We start from the raw sequence: 7,500 nt of genomic DNA on the forward strand, positions 1-7,500 counted from the left end.
CTTCAGTTACAGACGAACTCATACAAATTATTTTAGGTAGACGTAGAGCTATAACATCTAAATACCAATCCACAGTGTTTTCACAATGTTCCCATGATCTAAATTGGGAATGTGGTGTGTATATTTTTTAATCACATGCCCTTAACTCAATGTTTCCAAAATTGAACTTATCCTCTATGTTGTCAAGGCAAATTCCCCCATATTAACTGAGTTTAAATGGTAAAAGTATAGCCTCTGAACAGGCGTTTGGTTTAAAGATCTGGATTAGTAGTTGTAGATTTTTTTTAGCTGAGTTGCCCAAAATCATTGTTACATGGTGGAAGAACTGAGAAAAATGTGGAAATAGTTACTTGATAATGATAACCGTTATTTATAACGTCTGTACAACCAGCACTGCAGCAGCATAATAATAAGCATAAATAATGACATTTAAATTGATTGACAGGCACAGACACTGGTCTTACCTTGGCCGTGCACAATTCTTTCAGAACTTAGACAATTGATCTACTTGATCACTATGTTTGTATGTTCACACTGTGACACAAGAAGATGGCAAGAATGATCTCTCTGGTGATGGTCAGCCGCTAATTTGGATGATGGCAGAGGCAGATGATCATCACATCAGATGATGACAGATCTAGTCCGACTCCTGTCCTTACTAGGCACTAGCTAGTAGGTCTAACTTCCCTCTCATGACCAGTCTCTCTCCTCAGCTCAGTCTGACAGCTCACGACTGAGTACTGACCTGCTGTCATTTGCTTTCAATGATCACGCCCCTAATTTTGAGCGCGGACGGCATAGACGCGGTGCTGTGGATTATGTGGGCATGGCCACCCAACTCTGCAGTTAAAAAAAAACTGCCCTCCCCGCCGGCGGGGAGTATAAAAATGTTTAGTAAGTGGTGTGTGTGTGCTAAAAAATGACACTTGCGCTGGCCGCACGGTCTGATAACCCTCAAAACGGGACAAAATTAATAAAATTAAAGAAATGACGGGACGGGGAAAGAAACATAAAATAACGGTACTGTCCCTTTCAAAACGGGACGTATGGTCAGCCTAATTTAAGGTCAATGAATGTGCAAACACCAGTTCCCTGACAAACGCCCCTGCTCGATGCTGGCTGTCTCTTGGTTTAACAATCCTGACAACCTCAACTCCTCCAGCTAACACAACACGCATTAGGAGCTGCTGAAGTCCTCATCACCTGAACGTCCTCTGCTGTTCAGCATATTATTCCCTTCTGCACCTCACAACATATCAAGGAATCTAGAGCTCCACAGAGACCAGCCAGACACACTTATAAACAAATCCATAGACTCATTGAGCCCACTAATTAAACTAGACTAAAGCGGTGTGGTCATATAAATAATAGTGTCAGGGAACAGTCTACGTTATCTAAAGCTACAAATGTAACAAGTCATAGCTGCTCAGATATGCCAAGGGCCAACGGAGCAGTTTAGGGAGCTTAGCAAACAGTGTTTCGTACCTTCGCACCTTGCCCACAGCCTGCAGTACCATCTTGCAACTGAAGCCAGTTTTAGGGCTGCTGGTTAGGAGGGATCTGTCGGGGGAAATGGATTCAGGGGGCCCCAGCATCCTCAGACCAGAGGGATCCCCCTCCGGACTTGTGAGCACAACCGAAAGACAGGACAGGCTCCTAAACTTCCCAACAAATAAAGCAGATGAGGGAACTGAGCACTCTGTGTGTCCCCTACAGTGCCGGAGAGAGGAGGAGAGCAGGGAGTGTTAGAGGATTCGGAATACCATTTATTTAAAGCATACTCTGTACTGAGTGGACAGTCTGGGGCAGGCACGCACGTAGTTAATATAATAATATATGTTAAGAGGCTCAGGCTGGGGATGAAAGGGAGGCACTTATCAGTGTCACATCTCACATGTACTGCGTGCTTTCAAAACAGACTTCGGAACGGCAATATTACAAAATGATATTCTTGAAAATCAGAATTTGTTATTGCCGTTCCGAAGTCTGTTTTGAAAGCACGCAGTACATGTGAGATGTGACACTGAGAAGTGTGCTCACAAGTCCGGAGGGGGATCCCTCTGGTCTGAGGATGCTGGGGCCCCCTGAATCCATTTTCCCCGACAGATCCCTCCTAACCGGCAGCCCTAAAACTGGCTTCAGTTGCAAGATGGTACTGCAGGCTGTGAGCCTCTTAACATATAATTAACTACGTGCCTGCCTGCCTGCCTGCCCCAGTGCCCACTCAGTAAAAACACGATTTAATCAACAGCACTAATCAAATAATAATACAGAATTAGTGCACTCACTGCTCAAGTCAACAACAAGCACCTACACGATAATAGGGAACAGAGTTCCAAACAGCTGCAGTAATAGAAAAGCTAGTACACTTACCTCGCAGTCGCAGACAGTCACAGAGTTCTGGCGGGTAAAGATCGCAAATTGCACTATGTTCTGCCTTGGGGTATGGGAGTATACACAATATAGAGAGTATGGGAATCTGCACAATATAAAGTTTGGGAGTCTGCCCAATATAGAAAGTATGGGAGTATGCACAATATAGAGAGTATGGGAGTCTGCACAATATAGAGAGTATGGGAGGGAGTCTGCACAATATAGAGTGTATGGGAGGAAGTCTGCACAATATAGAGTGTATGGGAGGGAGTCTGCACAATATAGAGAGTATGGGAGTCTGCACATTATAGAGTGTATGGGAGTCTGCACAATATAGTGTATGGGAGGGAGTCTACACAATATAGAGTGTATTGGAGGGAATCTGCACAATATAGAGAGTATGGGAGTCTGCACAATATAGAGAGTATGGGAGTCTGCACAATATAGAGAGTACGGGAATCTGCACAATATAGAGTGTATGGGAGTCTGCACAATATAGAGTGTATGGGAGTCTGCACAATATAGAGTGTATGGGAGTCTGCACACTATAGTGTATGGGAGAGAGTCTGTACAATAAAGAGTGTATGGGAGGGAGTCTGCACAATATAGAGAGTATGGGAGTCTGCACAATATAGAGAGTATGGGAGTCTGCACAATATAGTGTATGGGAGGTAGTCTGCACAATATAGAGTGTATGGCATACCCCCCAACTGTCCCGATTTTCGCGGGACAGTCCCGATTTTAGGGGTCTGTCCCTCTGTCCCGAGTTGCTAGCCATCTGTCCCGATTTGCCCCAGGCATTAAAAAAAAATAAAAAAAAAAAAAAATTCTGTTGGGCCCATACTCAGAAGCAGCTGGCTTTGTTTTCACAGGGTTAGATACTTGTTTCCCTGTGGAAAAGGAATGGTGTGTGGGTTAAGCAGGAGTAAGAAGGCTGTATACACTCTGACCACGGGTAATGGTGACCTCTCTAACCTACCTCTGGTAGTGATGATGTCAAACCCCTGGGGATAATACTAGCATGCCTTCAGTTTTATACAATGAGCAGTGCTAATACCAGGGTAATGAACAGTGGCAGCCGCAGACTGCCAGCTAATGTGCTTGCCAACCCCAGGACCTCATACAATGAATGTAGTGCGTGTGTCTATCTGTATCCATAACTGTGTGTGTGTATCTGTATGTATAAGTTTATGCTATGTAGTGTGTGTGTGTCTGCATGTATAAGTGTATACTATGTAGTATCTGTGTATCTGCATGTATATGTGTGCTGCCTGTATAAGTGTATGCTATGTAATGTGTGTGTGCATCTGCATGTATAAGTGTATACTATGTAGTGTGTGTGTATCTTCATGTGTAAGTGTATGCTATGTAGTGTGTGTGTGTATCTGCATGTATAAGTGTATGCTATGTAGTGTGTGTGTATCTGCATGTATAAGTGTATGCTATGTAGTGTGTGTGTATCTGCATGTATAAGTGTATGGTATGTAGTGTGTGTGTATCTGCATGTATAAGTGTATGCTATGTAGTGTGTGTGTATCTGCATGTATAAGTGTATACTATGTAGTGTGTGTGTGTGTGTATCTGCATGTATAAGTGTATGCTATGTTGTGTGTGTGTGTGTGTATCTGCATGTATAAGTGTATGCTATGTAGTGTGTGTGTGTGTGTATCTGCATGTATAAGTGTATACTATGTAGTGTGTGTGTGTGTATCTGCATGTATAAGTGTATGCTATGTAGTGTGTGTGTATCTGCATATATAAGTGTATACTATGTAGTGTCTGTTTATCTGCCTGTATAAGTGTATGCTATGTAGTGTGTGTGTATCTGCATGTATAAGTGTATGCTATGTAGTGTGGGTGTGTATCTGCATGTATAAGTGTATGCTATGTAGTGTGTGTGTGTGTATCTGCATGTATAAGTGTATGCTGTGTAGTGTGTGGGTATCTGTATGTATAAGTGTGTGTGTATGTGTGTGTGTGTATCTGCATGTATAAGTGTATGCTGTGTAGTGTGTGTGTGTATCTGCATGTGTAAGTGTATGCTATGTAGTGTGTGTGTATCTGCATGTATAAGTGTATGCTATGTAGTGTGTGTGTGCATCTGCATGTATAAGTGTATACTATGTAGTGTGTGTGTATCTTCATGTGTAAGTGTATGCTATGTAGTGTGTGTGTATCTGCATGTATAAGTGTATGCTATGTAGTGTGTGTGTATCTGCATGTATAAGTGTATGCTATGTAGTGTGTGTGTATCTGCATGTATAAGTGTATGCTATATAGTGTGTGTGTATCTGCATGTATAAGTGTATGCTATGTAGTGTGTGTGTATCTGCATGTATAAGTGTATGCTATGTAGTGTGTGTGTGCATCTGCATGTATAAGTGTATACTATGTAGTGTGTGTGTATCTTCATGTGTAAGTGTATGCTATGTAGTGTGTGTGTATCTGCATGTATAAGTGTATGCTATGTAGTGTGTGTGTATCTGCATGTATAAGTGTATGCTATGTAGTGTGTGTGTATCTGCATGTATAAGTGTATGCTATGTAGTGTGTGTGTATCTGCATGTATAAGTGTATGCTATGTAGTGAGTGTGTATCTGCATGTATAAGTGTATACTATGTAGTGTGTGTGTGTGTGTATCTGCATGTATAAGTGTATGCTATGTAGTGTGTGTGTGTGTATCTGCATGTATAAGTGTATGCTATGTAGTGTGTGTGTGTGTGTATCTGCATGTATAAGTGTATACTATGTAGTGTGTGTGTGTGTATCTGCATGTATAAGTGTATGCTATGTAGTGTGTGTGTATCTGCATGTATAAGTGTATGATATGTAGTGTGTGTGTATCTGCATGTATAAGTGTATGCTATGTAGTGTGTGTGTATCTGCATGTATAAGTGTATGCTATGTAGTGTGTGTGTATCTGCATGTATAAGTGTATGCTATGTAGTGTGTGTGTATCTGCATGTATAAGTGTATGCTATGTAGTGTGTGTGTGTATCTGCATGTGTAAGTGTATGCTATGTAGTGTGTGTGTGTATCTGCATGTATAAGTGTATGCTGTGTAGTGTGTGGGTATCTGTATGTATAAGTGTGTGTGTATATGTGTGTGTGTATCTGTATGTATAAGTGTGTGTGTTTGTGTGTATCTGCATGTATAAGTGTATGCTATGTAGTGTGTGTGTATCTGCATGTATAAGTGTATACTATGTCGTGTCTGTTTATCTGCCTGTATAAGTGTTTGCTATGTAGTGTGTGTGTATCTGCATGTATAAGTGTATGCTATGTAGTGTGGGTGTATCTGCATGTTTAAGTGTATGCTATGTAGTGTGTGTGTGTATCTGCATGTATAAGTGTATGCTATGTAGTGTGTGTGTGTATCTGCCTGTATAAGTGTATGCTATGTAGTGTGTGTGTGTATCTGCATGTATAAGTGTATGCTATGTAGTGTGTGTGTGTATCTGCATGTATAAGTGTATGCTGTGTAGTGTGTGGGTATCTGTATGTATAAGTGTGTGTGTATGTGTGTGTGTGTATCTGCATGTATAAGTGTATGCTGTGTAGTGTGTGTGTGTATCTGCATGTGTAAGTGTATGCTATGTAGTGTGTATAAGTGTATGCTATGTAGTGTGTGTGTATCTGCATGTGTAAATGTATGCTATGTAGTGTGCTACTGTGCATTTTTGCTGACTTTAAAGGCCAGAATCTAGAATATTAATGGGGAATGCAGAGAGCAGTTTTAAAGAATTTATTATTAAATGTCCAATTAAGATAAAAATATTTAGCAATGTCTTTGCAAAGGATAATTAAATACATAGCTCACATAGCCATACCAGTGGTTTGAGCTTGTGTTTGATTTGCTGCCTAAGTATATTAAAATCTATGGCTTTATTTAGAATTTTATTTATATTACTTTGGTCTTATGATTTTTTAAGCCCCGCCCACCACATTTGATTTTTTTGCCGCGGGGGGGGGGGGGGGGGTTCCCTCTTTTGAATTTTGAAATGTTGGGAGGTATGTATGGGAGGGAATCTGCACAATATAGAGAGTATGGGAGTCTACATAATATAGAGAGTATGGGAATCTGCACAATATAGATAGTATGGGAATCTGCACAATATAGAGAGTATAGGAATCTGCACAATATAGAGTGTATGGGAGGGAGTCTGCACAATATAGTGTATGGGAGGGAATCTGCACAATATAGAGTGTATGGGAGGGAGTCTGCACAATATAGAGTGTATGGGAGGGAATCTGCACAATATAGAGAGTATGGGAGTCTACATAATATAGAGAGTATGGGAATCTGCACAATATAGATAGTATGGGAATCTGCACAATATAGAGAGTATAGGAATCTGCACAATATAGAGTGTATGGGAGGGAGTCTGCACAATATAGTGTATGGGAGGGAATCTGCACAATATAGTGTATGGGAGGGAATCTGCACAATATAGAATGTATGGGAGTCTGCACATCTCACCTATATATATATATATATATATATAACAGGTCTGCTGCTGTTTCACACCGCACTAGAGTTCAGGATCAGGAAGGGGGAGAAAAGTCCAGAGAGGAATGCAGTAACTATTTACATTGAGCTACAACGGAACAGTGACACCTACAGGTAGAAATTAAAAATGCACGCACAAATTTGATTTTCTCTGGCTCTTCTCTTTCTGGGATCTTATGTTTACTTTGCAGGTGTCAGGGAGCCGCTATTTCAATGTGGGAGACTCCCGGGACTTCCGGGAGAGTTGGGATGTCTGTATACACACACACATATATATATATATATATATATATATATATATATATATATATATATAAGGACAAAGGAAGGCACTCTCTGGTCTTTTTAGTGAATGAATTTTAATGGATAAGCGTGACGTTTCGGGGGGACACTCCCCTTCCTCAGACAAACAAATACAACACTCAACTGACGATTTACACTGTGTAAGCCCCTCCCTCAGTGAAAAATTGCGCCAAAAAGGTAACCATAGTGTTCCTCAATAAACAGGAACTTGCTTGTTCAATGTATACTAACAACATCATCTAAACTTTTTTGGAAAACATACATCCTATTAGTGAGAAAATATATAAATACATATCCCTGTCTAGTAATATTG

This window comes from Bombina bombina, chromosome 1 (assembly GCF_027579735.1).
Source record: "Bombina bombina isolate aBomBom1 chromosome 1, aBomBom1.pri, whole genome shotgun sequence".
Taxonomy (NCBI): Eukaryota; Metazoa; Chordata; class Amphibia; order Anura; family Bombinatoridae; genus Bombina; species Bombina bombina.